This window comes from Narcine bancroftii, chromosome 6, assembly GCF_036971445.1.
Source record: "Narcine bancroftii isolate sNarBan1 chromosome 6, sNarBan1.hap1, whole genome shotgun sequence".
Classification (NCBI taxonomy): Eukaryota; Metazoa; Chordata; class Chondrichthyes; order Torpediniformes; family Narcinidae; genus Narcine; species Narcine bancroftii.
This window is the reverse complement of record NC_091474.1, coordinates 150,514,194-150,535,437: the sequence shown is the minus strand read 5'-3', so window position 1 is coordinate 150,535,437 and position 21,244 is coordinate 150,514,194. Positions and strand designations below refer to the sequence as shown.

The following is a 21,244-nucleotide window of genomic DNA, read 5'->3' as shown; positions in this document are numbered from 1 at the left end:
AGACACTGATGAGGGTGATGAGACGCTTGTTTTGAAGGGGGAGTCGCATGGACATGATCCGAACCCTTCTCCATTAACAATGGCGTGAAGCAAGGCTGCGTTCTCGCACCAACCCTATTTTCAATCTTCTTCAGCATGATGCTGAAACAAGCCATGAAAGACCTCAACAATGAAGACGCTGTTTACATCCGGTACCGCACGGATGGCAGTCTCTTCAATCTGAGGCGCCTGCAAGCTCACACCAAGACATAAGAGAAACTTGTCCGTGAACTACTCTTTGCATACTTTAGTTTCTTTAGTTGCCCATTCAGAGCCAGCTCTTCCGTGCTTGACGTCCTGTTTTGCGGAAACTGCCAAAATGTATGGCCTGGAAGTCAACCTGAAGAAAACTGAGGTCCTCCATCAGCCAGCTCCCCACCATGACTACCAGCCCCCTCCACATCTCCATCGGGCACACAAAACTCAAAACGGTCAACTAGTTTACCTATCTCAGCTGCACCACTTCATCGGATGCAAGGATCGACAACGAGATAGACAACAGACTCACCAAGGTAAATAGCGCCTTTGGAAGACTACACAAAAGAGTCTGGAAAAACAACCAACTGAAAAACCTCACAAAGATTAGCGTATACAGAGCCGTTGTCATACCCACACTCCTGTTCGGCTCCGAATCATGGGTCCTCTACCGACATCACCTACGGCTCCTAGAACGCTTCCACCAGCGTTGTCTCTGCTCCATCCTCAACATTCATTGGAGTAACTTCATCTCCAACATCAAAGTACTCGAGATGGCAGAGGCCGACAGCATCGAGTCCACGCTGCTGAAGATCCAATTGCGCTGGGTAGGTCACGCCGCCAGAACAGAGGACCATCGCCTTCCCAAGATCGTGTTATATGATGAGCTCTCCACTGGCCACCGTGACAGAGGTGCACCAAAGAAGAGGTACAAGGACTGCCTAAAGAAATCTCTTGGTGCCTGCCACATTGACCACCGCCAGTGGGCTGATATCGCCTCAAACCGTGCATCTTGGCGCCTCACAGTTCGGCGGGCAGCTATCTCCTTTGAAGAAGACAGCAGAGCCCACCTCACTGACAAAAAACAAAGGAGGAAAAACTCAACACCCAACCCCAACCAACCAATTTTCCCTTGCAACCGCTGCAACCGTGTCTGCCTGTCCCACATCGGACTTGTCAGCCACAAACGAGCCTGCAGCTGATGTGGACATTACCCCTCCATAAATCTTCGTCCGTGAAGCCAAGTCAAGCCAAAGAAGAAGATCCGATATTTTTCAAGATGAGATGGAGAATGCATCTGTGAAATATAGAAAAGAAGCATTTCTAGATTAGTTTAGATACAGTTTAATAAATATTTGGGCAGGTACATAACAGGGATTTGGACCTAATGCAGATAAAATGGCAACTTGGCTGGCATGGATGAGTTGTGCCATGCTGCAGAATTCTTGAGTGCATGAAAATAATTCTTTCCAATCTTGCCCCTTGAATTCTATTTCTATCATGTTAAAGAAAATCGAAAGTCAGCAAGGCTTTTGAGCTGAGAATTTGGGCCCTTTATTACATGATTTTTATTTGCAACTTCTGCAGTAAACTCACTTAGTGTATGTTTAATGTGGCCACTTCTCTTTTTGGTCCTGCCTCTTGATAAATTAGACTTAGCACATTAAAACATACATGATGCTTATTTTGGCCTTCTCAACAGAAACTGGGGCAATAATAAGGAACCTTAATTTTTTGACTCCCAACAAAGCTAAGAGCAAACCTCTCAGCAAATTGACTTTGATACCACACAATTGTCTGCAAGCATTCCTAACTCCTCAGCATTGGAAACAATTTTACACCATGGAAACGGTTCCTTTGCCCGAGCTTGTCCATGGTTGTCTACACAAGCTTGTCCCATTTGCCTCTACTTGGCCTATATTTCTTTAAACCTTTCCTATCTGTGTACTTCTCTAAATGTCTTAAAAATGTTGCAATTATACCTGCCTCTATCAATTCCTCTGATGACCACCACCCTCTGCAAAAAAAGTAAACCTCAAGTGCCTTTTAGCATGTCCCCTCTGACCTTAAAACTGTGCTAACTAGTTTTAGATTCCCCTACATGGGTTAAAAGACAATGACTATTTACCTTTACAATGCCCCCCCCCCCCCCCCCCACCATTCACCCCGATCTCATAACCTCCAGGGAGAAATGTCCCAATATCCCAGATTGGATAAGGGGTGCAGGTTGATAGGACCAGGTGGAATAAATAGGTTGACTTGGACTAGATGTGCAAAGGGCCTGTTTCTTCTGTAGTCTTCTGTGGTTCTGTCCAATATTTCCTAAATATTTTTATAGTTTTCAGGCAAAAAAGCACCTGATCTGCAGAGTGGGTGACCATCTCCAAGCAAGTTCAGAGGACCTACATCTGAACAATCCAATTTCTCAGCAGAAGTACATTTTTAAACTACCAAAAAAATTTTTTAAATCTGAAGGAATTAAACCACATGAAAATCACTACAGCCAGGGAGGTTATTTAACTGTAATCATGATTTATGTCAGCCTTAATATGAGTATACACAATGAGCAACCCTAATAATCTGTGGTGATTTTATGCATTGACCTCGTAAACACATAATCTTCATAGATTTCAATGAACTTCAGCAGTGAGGTTTTATAGGGCTAACATTGGAACTTCCAGATTTCCACCTTTAAGTGTGTCTCTGGCCTTGACTGTGGTTGTGTGATATATACATAAAGATCCATTAGACACATTTCTATTTCAACAGCAAATTCTAGCTCATTATAAGGATAACTGGACAGATTTCATACCATCAAACCTACTTAAAGGATCAGTGATCTTTCATTGGGAGTTGTTCACTATCCTCTGGCCTTTTATCATGAAGTTCAAAGTCTCAAAAACCACTTTATTTCTCAGCCATATTAAAAACAGTCATTTTTAAAAATTAATCGCTTCTTTTAGGGGATTCTGTGAGACAGTGCATTGAGATAAAATCTTGAAATATGAATTCAAATAATTCCTGGGCGCCAAAGTAAACTGAGTTTGAGATTTTATTTCATCTAGTCCTAACAAGTCCAAAATTACAAAAGGAATTTTTTTTCTTTCTCTGCACAGCTTCAATGAATACACCTGGATCAAGACGCTGAAGCTGAATTTATGAGAGATCTGCTAGATGCCACCCATCGACCGCCGCTCTGTTAGCACACGCAGTTGAAGTGTAGGAGCGGAAAGATGCTACCCCAAGAGCTGAGCAGATGTAACTAAGTAAAAACCATGGGAAAGAATTCAGGGTCAAGAATGAATTGCTTCCATTCCAATTCCATGAAACCTGCAATAACTGAAAGGTCTTATGTGGGATCCACAAACTCTCCCCCTGAGGTGCATGGTGCTTGATGAGGTGGATGAGTTTCTGTGATGATTGCACTCCTTTCACTGTTGGTGTAGTGTATTGACAAGCATTCATTGTGGTGACTCAAGGCATTTACATAAGAACTAGAAGCAGATCTAGGCCATCTAGCCGTCAAGCTTGCTCCACTGATCTGATCTTTGGGTTTGAAGAACATCATCTACAGATTTTGGAGTTGAGTGCAATACCCAAGAGTGCTGGAGAAACTTAGGTCATGCTGCAACCATAGGAAAGAAATGGTAACCATCCTTTTGAGTGTGGGCCTTTATTAGGGATAAGTTAAAATCATTGTAGACCATTGTAGAGCTATTGAGGGGACATCTATGAGGCAAAGGTTGACTCCTTGGAAGAGTACGGTTCATAGTGTGGGTAACCAGAGGTTTTGGAGTTGCTGAGAGTGCCCACATGAGATTAATTATAGTTTTCTAAGATTTTCTGTCATCTATTGATTCATGCCTGGCTGACTGCATGTCTACTCACTTTTTATCTGAACATGATCATACATATGTGTTCCTTCTCACTATAATTTTAGAGGAGGGTGAAGCTGAATCCATTGGTCCCTTGCTGGTCGGTGCTCTTTGCTCACACGGTTGTGGGCTCGGAGCAGGGAAATGCCATTCATAAGCTGAGACCAGTGTTTGCTCAGTACAGGATAAGTGTGAGATGTTATTGTCATACACATAAGTACAATGTACAGATGCACTGAAATTCGTACTTCCTACGCCCACACAATTACGTAGATAATAAAAGCAAGTAAGTGATCCCTCGGCCTTCCCTTCCTAAAGTCCACAATAAGCTCCTTGGTCTTAGTGACATTCAGAGCAAAATCTTTGCTTCATCATTACCCATTCAGATTCTTGAACTCCATCCAATATTCTGATTCATCATTATTTGTTATTTGGCCAACAATGTTGCATCATCAACAGTAGAGCCATCCTGAATAATGCCGGTCTGCCAATGAGGAAGTCAAGGATCCCCTTGCAAAGGGATAAACAGAGTCCCAGATCTCTTGGTTTGAATATTAGTTTTGCTGATGTGATGCATGAAATGCTGAGCTGCAGTCAATGAACAACAGCTTGACATAGGTGTTCTTGTGGTCCAGGTGATTTAATGCAGAGTGGTGAGCCAGTGAGATGGCATCTTCTGTTGACCTATTATGTAGCTGCAGTCTAACCATGATCTGTCTCATCTGTCCATAATGTCTACCTGGCGCTCAGAGAGGCTCAGTCCAATTGTTGACAATAGAACACATTTACTTCCCTCAAGATTTTAACATTCCTTGCCCGTATCCCCCTCCGAGCACTTTACACTGCACCCTGTCTTGGTGAAAGAGACCAAACTGAATCCAGGCCGAACAATGCAGGAGCTCTTCATGCAAATCCAACATGGAAATGGATCAGCTGTTTTCTGCTCTAGTTGCAGCCTCTGTGAAGAGGAAATTAGTTTGTTGTTTACACATATAGCGATGCACCAAAATTCTTATTTACTGCAGCCACCCAGCTAACCTACCACAGTGGTATAAATTAACATCATAATATACAAAGTATATGAAAGGATAAATAATAACTATTTCATTGCATTTAGAGCAAGAAACAAAAATAAAATTTCAGTAGCGCAGACAGACCTTTTCTGTGGTTGCAGGGCAGAGGATGATTAGGTTCAGAAGCATGATAGCTGCTGGATAAAACTGTTCTTGAACCTAGAAGACCTGGTTCCTTCAACCCAAAGTCAGCAGTGAGAAGAGTGTGACCAGGGTGATGGTGGTCCTTTATGATGATAGCTGGTTTCTTTTTCTTAAAAAAATTCTAAATTTAAAACTATAAAAGATTCATGCATTTTACAGTAATACAAGTCAATTTCAAATACATTTGGTATAAATAAGAAAAAGAAAAGAATGAAAGAGAAAGAAGCCCCCCTATAAACCTCCCACCCCCCCAAAAAAACCTCGACAAAGCAGAAAAAAATGGGAGAAGAGATCTTCAACAGAACCACTCCTTACTATGTCTTCTAATATACACAGACCTTTAGGAGAAAGGGAATGTCTGAGATTCATTCAAGTGCTCATACCCACAATATGAGCTCTATATTTTCCAAAATATATGATGTTTGTCTCTTAAATTATGTAATTTTCTCAAGTGGTATACAACTCTGAACTTACCCATGCCATCTCTCTATTCCCAAATCAATATCAGACTTCCAAATACATTTTCTAGCTATTGTTAAAGCAACTTGAATAAAATTCACTTGATATTCAATTTTAATTTAGGTTTAGCCCATCTAATATCACCCAATAAAAATAAAATTGGATCCAATGGGAATTTAACCTCCATTATTCATTCAAATAAATGTCCCATTTGCAATCAAAAAGGTTTAACCTTTCTCTCTTTGGCTTGGATTCGTGGACGAAGATTTATGGAGGGGTAATGTCCACGTCAGCTGCAGGCTCGTTTGTGGCTGACAAGTCCGATACGGGACAGGCAGACACGGTTGCAGCGGTTGCAGGGGAAAATTGGTGTTAGGTTTTTCCTCCTTTGTCTTTTGTCAGTGAGGTGGGCTCTGCGGTCTTCTTCAAAGGAGGTTGCTGCCCGCCAAACTGTGAGGCGCCAAGATGCACGGTTTGAGGCGATATCAGCCCACTGGCGGTGGTCAATGTGGCAGGCACCAAGAGATTTCTTTAGGCAGTCCTTGTACCTCTTCTTTGGTGCACCACTGTCATGGTGGCCAGTGGAGAGCTCGCCATATAACACGATCTTGGGAAGGCGATGGACCTCCATTCTGGAGACGTGACCTACCTAGCGCAGTTGGATCTTCAGCAGTGTGGACTCGATGCTGTCGGCCTCTGCCATCTCAAGTACTTCGATGTTAGGGATGAAGTCGCTCCAATGAATGTTGAGGATGGAGCGGAGACAACGCTGGTGGAAGCGTTCTAGGAGTCGTAGGTGATGCCGGTAGAGGACCCATGATTCGGAGCCGAACAGGAGTGTGGGTATGACAATGGCTCTGTATACGCTAATCTTTGTGAAGTTTTTCATTTGGTTGTTTTTCCAGACTCTTTTATGTAGTCTTCCAAAGGCGCTATTTGCCTTGACGTGTCTGTTGTCTATCTCGTTGTCGATCCTTGCATCCGATGAAATGGTGCAGCCAAGATAGGTAAACTGGTTGACCGTTTTGAGTTTTGTGTGCCCGATGGAGATGTGGGGGGGCTGGTAGTCATGGTGGGGAGCTGGCTGATGGAGGACCTCAGTTTTCTTCAGGCTGACTTCCAGGCCAAACATTTTGGCAGTTTCCGCAAAACAGGACGTCAAGCACTGAAGAGCTGGCTCTGAATGGGCAACTAAAGCGGCAAAGAGCAGTTCACGGACAAGTTTCTCTTATGTCTTGGTGTGAGCTTGCAGGCGCCTCAGATTTAAGAGACTGCCATCCGTGCGGTACCGGATGTAAACAGCGTCTTCATTGTTGAGGTCTTTCATGGCTTGTTTCAGCATCATGCTGAAGAAGATTGAAAAGAGGGTTGGTGCGAGAACGCAGCCTTGCTTCACGCCATTGTTAATTGAGAAGGGTTCAGAGAGCTCATTGCTGTATCTGACCCGACCTTGTTGGTTTTCGTGCAGTTGGATAACCATGTTGAGGAACTTTGGGGGGAATCCGAGGCGCTCTAGTATTTGCCAAAGCCCTTTTCTGCTCACGGTGTCGAAGGCTTTGGTGAGGTCAACAAAGGTGATGTAGAGTCCTTTGTTTTGTTCTCTGCACTTTTCTTGGAGCTGTCTGTGGGCAAAGACCATGTCAGTAGTTCCTCTGTTTGCGCTAGGAGAATCCTAGCGAAGATTTTGCCTAGAATGCAAAAATGTAACTTCCTGTTCACATCTGAAGCATAAATACAAGAAAGTTTGGTTCAATTTATTTAGCTTTTGTGGCATCAAATATAACGGATGAATACAATTATATTGCACCAACCTATAGCCCACATTTATTATTGCTGGTGATAATGGCTGTTTATTAATGATAGCTGCTTTCTTGAAGCAGTCAGATGTTTTCAAATGATGGGAGCTTGGTGTACATGATGGATTTGGCTAAGTTTATCATTTTCTGCTGCCTTTTGCATTATTGGGCACTCATATTACCAAACCAGGCCGTGATGCAACTAGTCAATATACTTTCCACAATGGAGGTTTGAGAGCATATCTGATTACATGACAAATTTCCTCAGAGAAAGTAGAGGCATTGCTATGCCTTCTTTACAATTACCTTAATATACCAGTTCCAGGAGAGGACCACTGATATATGGATTCCCAGAAATTAGAAAGTACTAACTCTTTCCACCACCACTCTGTCAATGAGACCACAAGCATGGTCCATCAGCTTACCCTTCCTAAAGTCCACCATAATCTCCTTGTTTTGTTATGATAAGAGCAAGATTGTTGTTCGGGCACCACAAAACCAGATTCTTGATCTCACTCCTATTTTCTGACTCATCATTTCCCATTATTCAACCAACAGCAGTGGTATGTCAGTAGATTGTGTTGGAACTGCATTCGGCGACAGAGTCAGGAGTGTAGAAAGAATAAATCGAAGGACTAAGCACTCAGCCTTGAGATGCCTCAGTGTTGATGGCCAGCGAGGAGGAAATGATGTGACCAATCCACACCAATTGGAGTCTGCTGGTGAAGAAGCTGAGGATGCTGCTGCAGGAGAATGAACAAAGCCCAAGATCCCTCAGTTAGATCATGTTTTACTCGTATGATGTAGGTGTTCTTAAAGACCAAACAATCCAATTCAGAGTGGAGGGCCACTGAGATGGCATCTGCCATTGAACTGATGTGATGGATATCCTTTTGAAGCAAGGGTGGGGGGCTTCAGATCGTAGCAGGGAGCTGTTCATAATGACATCTTAATTTGAACATTATTAAACCCATTTATAATGTGCTGAGAAAGGAATGAGATTTTTAACGTTGTTTTACTCCTGAAATTCTGAAGGGTAAATACTGAAATTTATTTAATTGGAAAGATTAATATCAGAACATGTTCAATGTAAAAAAAAATCACAAAAATTCTTCACAAGGATCTTACATGTAGAATCACACAATGATCGCAACAATACAGTAAATAGAGTGGGTTGTGTACAGAAGTTAACATTCAGTGACCTTAATGAAAATTTCAATTGTCAAGTGTACTATTTTGAAAGAAATAGTTCCAAGATTCCTTTATTGTCATGTAATAGTACAGAACATATACTATTACATTAAGCAAAAGGGAGTTCCCTTCAGAGTCACTGAGTGTCTGGGGATTTGCCTCCTGCAGCCTCTTTTGCCACACAGAGTCCTGTTCGATCCATCAGCAACCTAAGCTCCAGATTCAAATGCCCAACATGATCAGCAAGTCCTCAGTGCCTGATGCCCTTCGACAGCCCTTCTTGCCCTCAGCACCCTCTCGAATCCCAGTTCCGATACCTGGCTCCCTTGAGCTCGTCTCCACCAGCCCACAGCCTGTGCAGGTCCCTCAGCTGCTGAGCTCATCACTGATCCGCTGCTGTCACCTTCCCTACCCAAGTCATCACCTCCTCAACAAGGTGGGAGAGGGGGTTGGTTTCTCCCCACTTCTGGTGCCCTGCACCAGTCCGCTGCTCCACCGGAGTCTGTAACCCCTTGTGGCTGCTGCTGCTTCGGCACAGAGCCCACTGTTGCAGGATATTAAAATAAGATACCTTTGGCTCCTTTAATAGGTCATTTAAAGCTGTACAGAGCTGTCGGCAAGAGGACCGGTCAGTTAGACCCTTTGGGCAGAGCCACGTTTCCACTCTCTCAGGATCTGAACAAATGACAGCACTGTCATTTCAACAGGAATGGCCTTTTTTCCATAGTTACAAATCTCTAACACTTTGAGCACTGTGTCTACCACTACATATGCCTACATTTTACTGTTGTTTGTTGAGGTGACCCATGAAGAATCTTGGCAGATCTCATGGACCTTTTTCCACTCTTTTCCATTTTCATCACCAATGATGTGACTCATTTTACCCACCTTATACCTGACAAAGCTAATAATGCAACTCTGTTACTTCCACTTCTACAACGAGGTTATTCTGGGCCTGGGTTTAAGTCTATAGACTTTCACACCCAGGGTCATGTACCTGTGTAATGGCCACTTTGATGAACCTGAGCTTGTTCCAGAGCCTTAGGGACACACAGCGTGGAAACAGGTCTATTGGCTCACCAAGTCAGCAACATCTGTCAACCACCCATTTACACTAATCCCACACTGATCTTATCGTGCCCCCCATGCCCCATATTCTCAACTAGTCCCTTCTACCATTCACAAACTCATTAGGGACAATTTATTTTGGCCAATTAACCAATCAACCCAAACATCTTTGGGATGTGAGAGAATTCAAGATACTGCAAAGTGGAATCATCAGATCCTGAACAAAAATATGGTCAGCCCTTAATATTGTGACCAAGGTGGGAGCAATGGAGAGATCCACATCATGAGCAGTGCCAATTTTACAGCCTCCATTTGGTCACTTAATCATCCCTGTCAGATCGTGTCGCAGAAAGAGAAATCACATGACCAGGTCCAATAGTGGTCAGAGTGTTTGCTTCAGAAATCTGGTATCATGCAGGGAAACAATGACGTGCGCACCAAAGCAGGTTGAACGTAATTAGAGTCTTTCCAGTAGGCTGCAAGTTTGGTGCTGTTTCGCAGTTGCTGTTTTCAAACATAGCGTCCTTCTGTTAGCTGAAGGCTGTTTTGGAGTACCAGAGAGGGAGGAAGTTTCAACATTGAATTCTGTCTTCACCGAGATCAGGCTGCAAAGATATATGAGGTGCCTCACATTTTCATTGTGGACCTCAGTTGCTGGAAGACAGAGAGAGAAGACTCATTTACTTGGCATTAACTGCAGTTTTGGATTTTGACCGAGCGTATACACAATAGGCATTTATGCATTGTAGGTGGCCGGGAGGATCTTGGTTCCATAATGGAGATGATTTAGGTTGAACAGGCTCCCATTCATCCCACAGATTAGCCCCACTTGGGCTGCAATTTGATTGGAGTTGTGGTGCACTATTGCAGCAGGATCATTTGGGAAGAATATTAAAGTGATGACACAGACTTATTTGACTGCAGTGTGCATCACAATTGGGCTTGTGGAAGATTCACTAGTTAGGATCATGGTGATTACATCATCCTGCAGTAGACATGGAAAGTTTCTGAGAAAAATTAAACTTCCAAAAAATTCCTCATTATCTTATTTGGTAAGAGAGTCAAAACCTGTGAGGTGAAGTCAAAAAAGTTGATATGCCATGTTGGGTACTGATGTTTGCACTTTCCTTGGATTTGTAACATGGCGAAGTTCATGTCTGTTGACCATCTTGATGGTGGAATCCACAATGGAGAAGTTCCCAGCCACCACAAGGAAATGATTGAGGAGGGCCTTCCAATAACATTGCCATTTCTGCCACTGAACTTGCCTCCTCAAAGGTGATTGAGGTCATGGCATGTTTAATGTACCTTTGCATGCTCTAATCTGGGAAAGCAGAAACCAATCAAAAGTTCACTCCAGATGTACCCCTACATTGTGAATTTTGACCCTTTGGAAGTCGAGTCGTTTTTCATCTGCTTATGACCTTTCCAATGACCTATTGGGCTGGAGGAGCACCAAGATTTTGGTGGATACACATGGTTGTCTCTAAGTTCCCACAGAGTATTCATCACCTTGGCTGTGGTATCACCAGGTATCCAGTTTGCCCACACAAGTAACATTGGTAAGCAACCAAAATCTTTGATGGAGAAGCTTCAGAGGCCTGGTCTATGCAACAAGCTTTGGGCAAATGAAGTTTCAGGTTGCTGCCAGGATGTGAAGACCATTTCTGTCCTGGGGAGTTGCTGTTGGGAATTAGCTGTACAGATGAGGATCAGCCTTGGAAGAACAGTCAGTGGGGCAGGGCAGTGGGTAACACTCATTTTAAGAGAGCATGAGACGCTGACAGCTGAAGAATGAGGGCAGTATTGATGAGGTGGGAAGATGGTGAAGGTAGCTAATTGGAGAAGAAAAACCAAGGGGAGGAGGATAGGCCATGAAAGGGATTGAATGGGGAAGAGGAACCTTTGACATGAGGGTGGGTGAAGGAGGATAGTGGGGAAACTGAAGGAGAGAATTAGAAGAGAGGGATAGAGGGGGAGTTCGGGGATGATGAAATAGAAATGGAACGCTTGATTTTTTTCTTAACTTTTGTAACTTGATACTAACACCAATGACCAACTATTGTGACAGTATTCCATTATCCAGGGGGACAATTTAACTACAAAGTCGAGTTGTTAATGATTTCATTTGTGATGAGCTCAACTCTTCTCTATTGAGGTTATCTTCTCTAGCCCTATAAGCTTTGAAGGATGAATGATTCTTGCAGCAAGGATGGAAGCCATTTAGTCCATGCCAGAGCCCAATAGAACAATCTCATTGTCCTCCTCCTTGTCGCCCTGCATTATTTTTCCTCAAGTAACTACAAAATTCCCTTTCCACAGTGATCATCTATTTTGTTTCAGCCGTTTCCATTGGTTGTGAGTTCCAGATCACAATTACCACTTTTAAGAAAGGTGAATGATGATGATGAAGAGATTTTATTGTCATATGTATGAATGCAACATACATGAACACAATGTACAAATGTAATGACGTTTTTGCTGGCTGCTACACAGGTACATAAAACACGCTAACAAGCTATAATGTGTCATGAGATTAAAACAATCAATATAAAAGGATAAATAGGTAAATATTCACAGTGCTATTGAAAGTTTTATATAAAACTAAGCTAGTGAGAAAAATAAAAACAGATTCTAAAAGCTTCTCAAGATATGTAAAAGGGAAAGATGATGTGGGCTCTTTTCAGACTGAGCCAGGAGAATAATGTTTGGGCAGAAAAATTGAACTAATATCTTTTTTTGTTGAAGAAATAGAAAACCTCTTGGAGAAAGTGGAGGATTAAATGCAGCATTCGAAAGAACTAAGATTTGTTTAAAAAAAACTAGTATTGGAGAGATTAATGGAACTGAAAGGTAATAAATTCCCAGGACTTGGTGACCTACATCCTCACATTTTAAAAGGTGGTTATGGGAATAGCAGATGCATTGGTGGCTGTCTTCAAATATTTCATTGACTTTTGGTATGTTTTCCACAAAGCGACGGTTACAAAAGTAACTCGGTCCTTTCAGAAGGGAGTGAGAGAGAGAAGACAGAACATTCTAAACCAGTCAGCCTGAAATCAGTAATGGGAAAATAGTGGATTGTCTCATTAAATAAGTGGTAAAGGGATACTTGGAGATGATAATAGGAATGGGTAGAATCAAGCTGGATTTATGAAAGGGAAATGATTTTCGACAAAATCTTCTGAAGTTTCAGAGTAGATGTGGACAAATCAGTTACTGTTATAAATTTTGACTTTCAGAATGTCTTCAATAACAAGTCACACAAATATATTATCAAACAAAATTAAAACACACAGCAGTGGGGTGTATACTGGCATGGATTGGTTAATGGATAAATAACAGAGAATAGGAATAGATGAATAATCACATTCAGGTTAGAAGACTGAGAATAGTGTGATTCCACTGTGATTAGTGTTTGTTTCACAGCTGTTCACGAACTAAATCAATAATTTGGACAAGGAAATCATTCATAGTGCAGTCAAATTTACCAACGATTTGAAGACAGGTGGGAGAAGGGGTTCTGGGGAAAATAGACTAGCCAAGTGAAACGTAGGAAAATATGGTCAAAAAAAGAAGTTGAGATTTTTTTTCAAATTAAGAGTTTGAAAGGTATTCGTGTACATTATCTTTACACATGAACCAATGAGAGTTCACATTCAGAAAGCAAGTGGAAAAGTATGGAATTTTGGCCTTTATAACTAGAGGGTGTCATTACAAGAGTATCGCCATCTTGCTCCAAATATATAGGGCTCTGCTGAGGACAGATCTGCTCTCCTAGCCTACATTGGATAGTCTTGTAAGTAAAAGTAAAGGTTGACCAGACTGAATCCTGGGATGACTAATTTGTTATATGAAAAGAGATTTATGCAGACCAGACCTGTATTCCCTAAAGTTTAAGAAATGAGAAGTGATCACATTGAAACAAACTAAACTCTCACAAGGCTTGATGGGGATAATAGCCTAAAACAAAGAGCCAGAGGATAGTGAATCTACTCAATATACAAAAGCCCAAGTTATGAACCAAAAATCAGGCAGACACCTGAAGGGCTCAGACCAAAACATTGGCTGTCCTTTACCTCCTGCAGATGCTGCGTGACCTGCTGTATTTCTCTAGCACTTGTCTATTGTACTACGATCCCAGTGTTTGCAGACTTCCTGTTCAAGTGAATCCACTCATTAGGATATGGAGGTTCAGTTGTTGGTTATATTTCAGGGAAATAGTGATTGACTTTTTAAATGTTAAGGGAATCTGGGGATATATGGTGAGGACAGAAAAGTGGAACAGGGTAAAGGACAAGCCAAGATCTTAATGAATCACTGCTCAGGCACAAAAATACATAGCTTTTCCCTGTTTCTTATGTACTTCTGCAAAAAAAAAAATCCATGAATCCCCCAATGTCTTCCTTGATCTTTTTGTTCATTCTATCGAGACTTAATGATCTTCTTCCATCTCCTGTCAACCTTCTTTGTTCCAAGGAGAACATCCTGGTACCGTTTGTAGCTCAAATCCCTCATCCCTGGAACCACTTACATAATTCTTTTTTTCTCAACCTTCCTAAACCTGTCCACGTCTTGCCTCTTACCAATGCTCACCAAATTCTACAAGCCTGTAAGTCTCATAATACTTGTATTCATGTGTCTTGCTGATAATATATTTTTGATAACAATATATTTTTTGCACACTCTCCCTGTCATTCTGGGGCTCCCCCGCAACTCAAAAACATTCAGATTGGTAGTCATTATAGATGTCTCCAGTGTGTAGGTGAGAGGTACAATCTGGGGGATATTGATGGGAATAACTTTGGACATACCCTGGTCATAATTTGAGATGCATTATGATCAGATGTTCTACATGTACAGGAAATGCATTAAGTTTTGTTCTACCACATGGTCCTTATCACTTTTTTTTATTGGTGTTATTTTAAAGGATTTGGAAAACTTTTCTTAATTCATTTTAGAACATTTGAAGCATTTATATGGAAGCACAATAGCACAACTTTCATGTGTAACTTTTTTTTAATGCTCTCTCCTGACACGATAAACTCAGAGTTACTAAACAGACTTCTATTGTTAAAGCCTGGGAATTTCCTCTGTGGTGTTGCAAGCAAATGGCTAATTTTAACCATGTTTTATCAAACTAAAGATTGTGATTCTGATGAGGCTAACCCACATTTCTATTTGTCCAAAACTTGCTTTCTTCAGGTATAACACATGTTGCAATTTCTATTTTAAGTGGCAATAAAATTTGTGTGGCTGTGGTTTAACACAAGCCCCCTTTCCTGTTCTCATGTCAATTTCAGAATCAGGGAAACATGACCAGAAATTATTGCTCTGAGGTTGATAAGAATGCTATCATATAACATATATTTTTCTTTCTCTTTGTTAATAGTTAGTAGGATTTTGACCAGACACCAAATTAAGTGATAAGTACAGTGAGTAAATGCATTCCATTTGTGGTGTACCTTGGTTGCTTACATTCGATTGAGACCATTTTTGTGGCATTGGGCAGCCTATCATTAACTGTAATAACTGTATCAGTGAGCATTACAGCTGCGTGCTTCCAAATGGGCCCCATGCCAGGTTGCTTTCCATGTATTATTCCAAGAGTGCAGATGGGTGGTTTACAACCTATGCTCTGTGGAAATGGTCCAAGTTTCTGTCTTGGCCAAGGGCCAGGAAGGTGCCTCTTCCCTCTCTAGGAACTTGTCTAATGATATTTTTCTCATACGCCAGAAGTTGCCGTTACCTAACGCAATTGGCTCCTGATACTTAAAGATCCCCTTGACTGATGAAAGGAATATCGAGAGCACATGCCCATCATTTTACCTGAAAACATTAATATACTCAACATTTCAACCTTGTGGACAAACTATCGATTTTCTTTTGTAAATTATGTTCAATCTGAACATGTTCATTTTTAATAATGGGTTCTAATTCAGGTCTGTGAGGTGTTTCTCTGTCTGGAAAGAATAACAAGGACAAGATTGTGGAGAAACAATTTCCAGCAGATAATTTTTTTTCTCTGCTAATTTTGGATTAAAATCATTGTACAATTATACAGTAGCAGAAACACTTAAACTCATTAGCCTTGGTTCATTGGTGGCACTCCCAACACTGAATTAAAAGATTGTAGGCTCTAGCTCCACTCAAGGACTTGAGCATGACATCTAAGCTGGCATTTCAACACTAACAGAGACCCGCAGTAATGTTTTTCTTAAATCCAATGGTATATCAAGGCCCCAGCTACCCATCTAAAGGATTCTATTTCTATTTTTTCCAAGGAAAGCAAGATAATCCTTTCAATCCTTCAAAAATAAAACAGCAAATTTTGAAGCTACATATCATTTTAATTGCAAAAACATGCTGAATATTTAAAAAAGAAATCTTTCAGCCCTCTCTACAACAGTGAATACACAGCTTTGTTTTCAGGATGTAAAATGTAGTTATGTCACTCTGCTACATCAGTACATTTCCCCTCTGTCTTTAAGGAGTACTGGAAACTTCGTGGTAAAATTTGCACATTTTAATTTTATAAAGGAGATCCATTACTTATCACCCCCGTAGGATTTTGTTTAGTATCTTTTGTTTAACTATTACTTGGAACATACAGAGACAGTACTTTTCTGACTTTAAAGTCTCCTCATGATAGCACTGAAAATATTTAAGACAATGAAGAGGTAACATTTGTCCGTTCGGGTGAAGTACAGACAGAAGTTGATTTTTCTTCTGTTGTTTTTAGGTCCCAGTGAAGCTCATTACACTAGATCGATATTTTTTCCAACCAAATAATCATATTTTCACCCAAAAACAGTGCTTCATGATGCAGTGAAAGACTTTTAAATTTGATTTCTATTTTGCAAGTAATAGTTACGTGGTGTGAGTGGGGCTATACTGATAATTATTCATGTAAAACACAGACGTGCTGGAAGAACTCAGCCTGTCTCTCAGCATTCTTCAAGGCCTCAGGCCTGAAATGTCAGTTATATACTGCATCTCTGTCTCCTACAGGGGCTGCAAGACCGGCCGAGTTCCTCCTGCACACCTGTGTTTTTTTCACTCGCTGCACCTGCAGATGCTCGTGTTTCACACTGATAATTATTAGACTTCCCGCAGGACTGTCAGAGGAACCAGTAAAGCATATTTTCTTGCTTTCTGTCCAAATATTCACCATCTATTGCTTATATTAAATGTATAAAAAGAACATTCAAGTTTCCATCCAGACACAAAGAGCAAGACACAGCCACATAACAGAATCCGGGGTCTGAGGTTATATGGTAGTGAAAGCTAGTTCTGAAGAAAGTCTGAGAGAGCTGATACACAGACTTCCTATATTTATAGTCAAGACTATATAGTTAAACAACCTATCTTTGCAATATTGAGAAATAGTACATTTCCAATCTATCACTCCAAACATTGTTTAGGATATATTCTCCTTGTTTTATTATGTAAATTTATCTGTTTGATTCAGTCAACCTCACTCAGGTATGAGTGGATTTGCCAACTCTAATTTTATGTGCTCTCGAGGTTTAATTACACAAAATTCAAAATCCAGGTTGTTGAAAATTTTTAAAAAATAGAAATTTTGAAAGAGAATTTAATAAGAAGTAATAGAACTTTTAGGTCAATACTGTTTTGAACTTGATTCAGAACTCAGTTCTGACAAAGGATCTTCAAGCTGAAAAAATTACCTTGGTTTCTCTCACCACAGATGCTGCCTGATCCGCCGAGTGCTTCCAACACTTTACTGCTTCATTTGTGTTCACTTCACTGTTGGGTTCTGGGAACTGTGAGGTGCTCAGACAGCAGATGTATCACTCAACCTTATTTCGAACAGTTTCTGAAGAATCAAGGCGGGAATGGGCAAAAACATTTGAACTGGACTGAACAGAGATGCTCTGCAAAGGCATCACCTAATCTGCACGTCTTTCTTCAGTGCAAAGGAGTGCAAATCATGAGACCCAAATGCAGTTCACCACAGCAGTAATGCAAGACACAATGGTTGGAGGGACTCATCAGGTCCTGCAGTATCGATTGGGACAAAGTGTAAGTAAGTGGTGAAGACTCAGGCCCAACTTTAGTTATCCTTTAATTCCTACAGATGTTGCAAGACCTGCTGAGTTTCTCCAGCATTTTTGTATATTGTATTTGGCCCAATGTCTGCAGACTTTCTTGTTTAACACACCACAGCAGAAGGTCAAATTCATTGCTGTTTATCTGAATGGCGTGCTTACGTCCCTGGATGAAGGGAATGATAGTACTGTAAAAGCAAGTGCTATCACAGTTGGAAGGGAAGGAAAATGGACCTAGTAAATGCAGGGAAACTAAATACTGCTATTGCAAACTGCAGGGATCTAGTGCAAGAGCAAATGACTGATTTAAGTGCCAAAAGTTTGGTCACGCTGATGGCGTTAAGTTGAGATAGATAGCTATCCTGTGAAGTAAGGGTTAATATCATTCAGTGGGTTAATAAATTGATACAAAGTCAAAACATGACAGGTTAAAGGAAACAGCCCTGGATATGAATGTTTCTTTATCTGATTCATGTTAAACAGGAAGACAAACTGCCTGCCTCCAACCAATCACCACTTCCTGTTGAATTCTGTGACTCCTGTGCAGTTTCTTTACAAAGGGAAATTGTCTGTAATTTCCAGATAATCAGTGATCAGTATGCCACCCAGTCTGTAGTATCAGTGCTGGGCCTTGTTTCAAATAGAAATGGAATTTTATTTGACATTCTTGGTTGCCACTACAGAACAAAAAAAAGACTATTTGTATATGCTTGGTTAATATTAGCCCTAATTGCATGACTGAAGAAGTGTAAGCAATTAAAACCAACAACATCCATGCTGAAAAATTTTGAGTTGTTGAAGAACAAATTGTATGAAAAATGTGTGTCCATAAAAATAGGCAAATACTGTAAATTATGTAGAAGTTATTTGTTTCCCTTTTATTTAGAGGAACTGTGGTCAGCCAAAATACATCAGATATTCCTGAGCATACCAAGTGTCAATCTTACACAAGAGGTCTGTAGTTGAGATTTTTTAAATGACATTCCAATGTTGATCCTTCGTGAAGAGCTGCATGAATGTCTGGTCTGAGCGGTGCCACAGATAATGTACTGGTTTTATGGTATTTCTCTTTCATTATTTAGAACTGTGACTCATTCAGGGACCTAACTGTATTGTGGAGGGTTGTTGCTGTCACATGACAGCAGTGCCCAATACCTGCCAATCAGTGTTTGGTTCTGCCCCACCCGTCAGTACACATCTGACCATTGGTCCCTTTAAGTATCTTTGTACTTGGCCTTGGGCCATTGGCCTTTGTAATCAATTAGACCGTCTAGCACCAAGCCATTGGCCTCCTCTATATGACCTGATGTGGACTCCCCAGCCCTCCAGTACTCACTTTCTCTCTCTCTCTCTCTCTCTCTCTCTCTCTCTACCCCTCCCTCCACCCTGCTTCACTCCAGGTCGAGAACTGGAGAATCATTTGGTGAGGTGTGCACTTGTAAAGGGTTGGGAGTGTCTTAATTAATGTCCCAAGTAGCACAGAGTCAAGGGGTGGTGGTGGGGGCGGGGGGGGGGGGGGGGCATGTATCATATTGTTTCTTTTCCTTGATTATATGTAACAACACTGCATCCTCTAGTTAGATGTGTGTGCCTTATCCTTGTTGCGATCTTCCCACACACGTCTTCTGCAAATAAATTAATTTACTGTCAGACTGTTTTCAGAGTCTTTGCTTATGAGATCCATCAAATGTGTTCCCTCACTCACAACACCAACTATAATATTATTCTTTTATATTTACCGGCCGATGCTCAAAGCATTTTCAGTTCTGTGCCTTTTTACTGTCTATGCTTGAAGTATTGAAAGAAAACTTAAATGAGCTTCAGAGCAGTCCCTTGAAATATTAGGATATCAGTGGAATAGGACACACCACCAGGCCAAATGTGGACAGCTATTTGATTTGATTTACCGGATCCTGTTAAATAAAATGCAGTAAGTATTCAGATTTGAGTGCCAAAAACAAATAGGAGTCAGTAGATTTGCCTGCAGTTGCACATTTGTCCATGTAGCTGCCTTGAATCCATTTGGATTTGAATAATGAGGTTAGACAGGTTATGTAAAGTTTCAACTTTCTGAACAAAACTGGAACAGCATGGAAACCTGCAGCTTCTGGCAACCTAGATCCCTGAGCCAATATTTCACAAGATAACATGTGTGTTTAAAGATATCCACTTGAGGGGGTTCAAATTTTATGGTTCTAACATTGGTGACTAGGCTACTCTAAATTAATTATCTATTATTAAGAGAACCAATTTGTTGACGACAAGCAGATAGAATTTCAATATATTACCTATCGCAAACGTCTTACTGGTCTCACTGGAAGGGAACTATTGGCACTAATGTGAAAGCACATGATACAGTATATTTTAAAGTAGTATGTTTTAAAGTGAAACATTAGAAACAAATGAGTAGTATACTTTGACAACAATATGAAACATTTGAAGAGCAAGTGTGAACTGTCCCCAATTAATTGCTTATTTTACAAACTTGATGTATTAATGCAATCCAAATTTTCTTCACTTTAGCTATTCTGCATATGGTTTGAAATTGAACTAATCGTTATTCCTAATGTTTCCTTGCACAATGTCCCTTCTTTTCCATTACCAGGCTATTTGATTGAACAAAGTAGTGAGCTCTGATAAAGTAACTTCTGTGTTTCAATTTCTGTTTAATGAAATGCATTTAGAAAGCAGAATTGAATTCTGATACTTTCACTAATTTCCCAAAATAAAACCTGAGCCATTATTAAAACTGACTTAGAATGGATCATTCCGAAAATCTGTTCCTGTCGGTATATCTTATAGCCAAGGATGGAATGCTACTTCATTTCTCGAACTCCACATGATAGTACTAAGCCGCAATAATGTTTGGAAAAGCAACACTATGAAACCACAATGAATTGGAAGTATTAGCAGAAATGATTTTTTGATGTGCTGGGGGGACAGCTGAAATAAAGCACTTTGGAAGGGTTATGACCCTTTAGCCTTCCACAGAGCTTGCAGTGATGGAAGGGAAGTAATTTGGAGCAGGGAACTTCAATGCTGAAAGCAAGTGCTGCCAGGATGAAGTATGTGCTTATCTGAAACTGTCAGTATTCACTTCAGTAGAAGAGGGATGCTTCACATTGAGAATGGATCTTTGCTTCTCAGGTGACAATTGGTGCACACATACATACAATATTCTCAGTGAATTACCTGCTGTGCCTCTGTATCTCCTTAGGGAGAAATACCTTGCATCAGAGACAAACTACACATCCATCATTCATTTTATCAGCTGGTGTCTCCCATCTCCTGCTGAACCATTATCTCGTTGAGTTAGAGGACTCCAGTTACTGCACAAACATTCCACGCATCACTGAAGAGATAAAACATCTGCTGATTTGAACAGCACAGCTGATAGGAGTTTGCTCTTTGTGTGCTGGCTATTAGATCCCAATTACCTGTGGCTTTTCCAAAGATAGTATTAACAAGTTGAAGTCTTTACTATTTTCAAAGTGTGTGGTACTCGTATATTTCCACAGTATACTTATACTGATGTCAAAATAACAGGAAAT

The 21,244-nt window shown here is 40.8% G+C and overlaps 1 long non-coding RNA gene across 5 annotated transcripts in view; it reads left to right on the top strand.

Annotated features, from left to right (window-relative positions):
* The window catches only part of LOC138736591 (uncharacterized), a 206,642-nt gene that overhangs the window by 142,281 nt on the left and 43,117 nt on the right, over window positions 1-21,244 (top strand). For 4 of the 5 annotated variants that reach the window (XR_011340418.1, XR_011340420.1, XR_011340416.1 and 1 more), the window contains 2 exons: window positions 3,132-3,662; window positions 17,333-17,667. This is a non-coding gene — a long non-coding RNA (uncharacterized lncRNA). Of the gene's footprint in view, window positions 1-3,131; window positions 3,663-7,920; window positions 8,354-17,332; window positions 17,668-21,244 lie in introns of those variants that run through there. The other variant, XR_011340419.1, reaches the window with a different exon arrangement.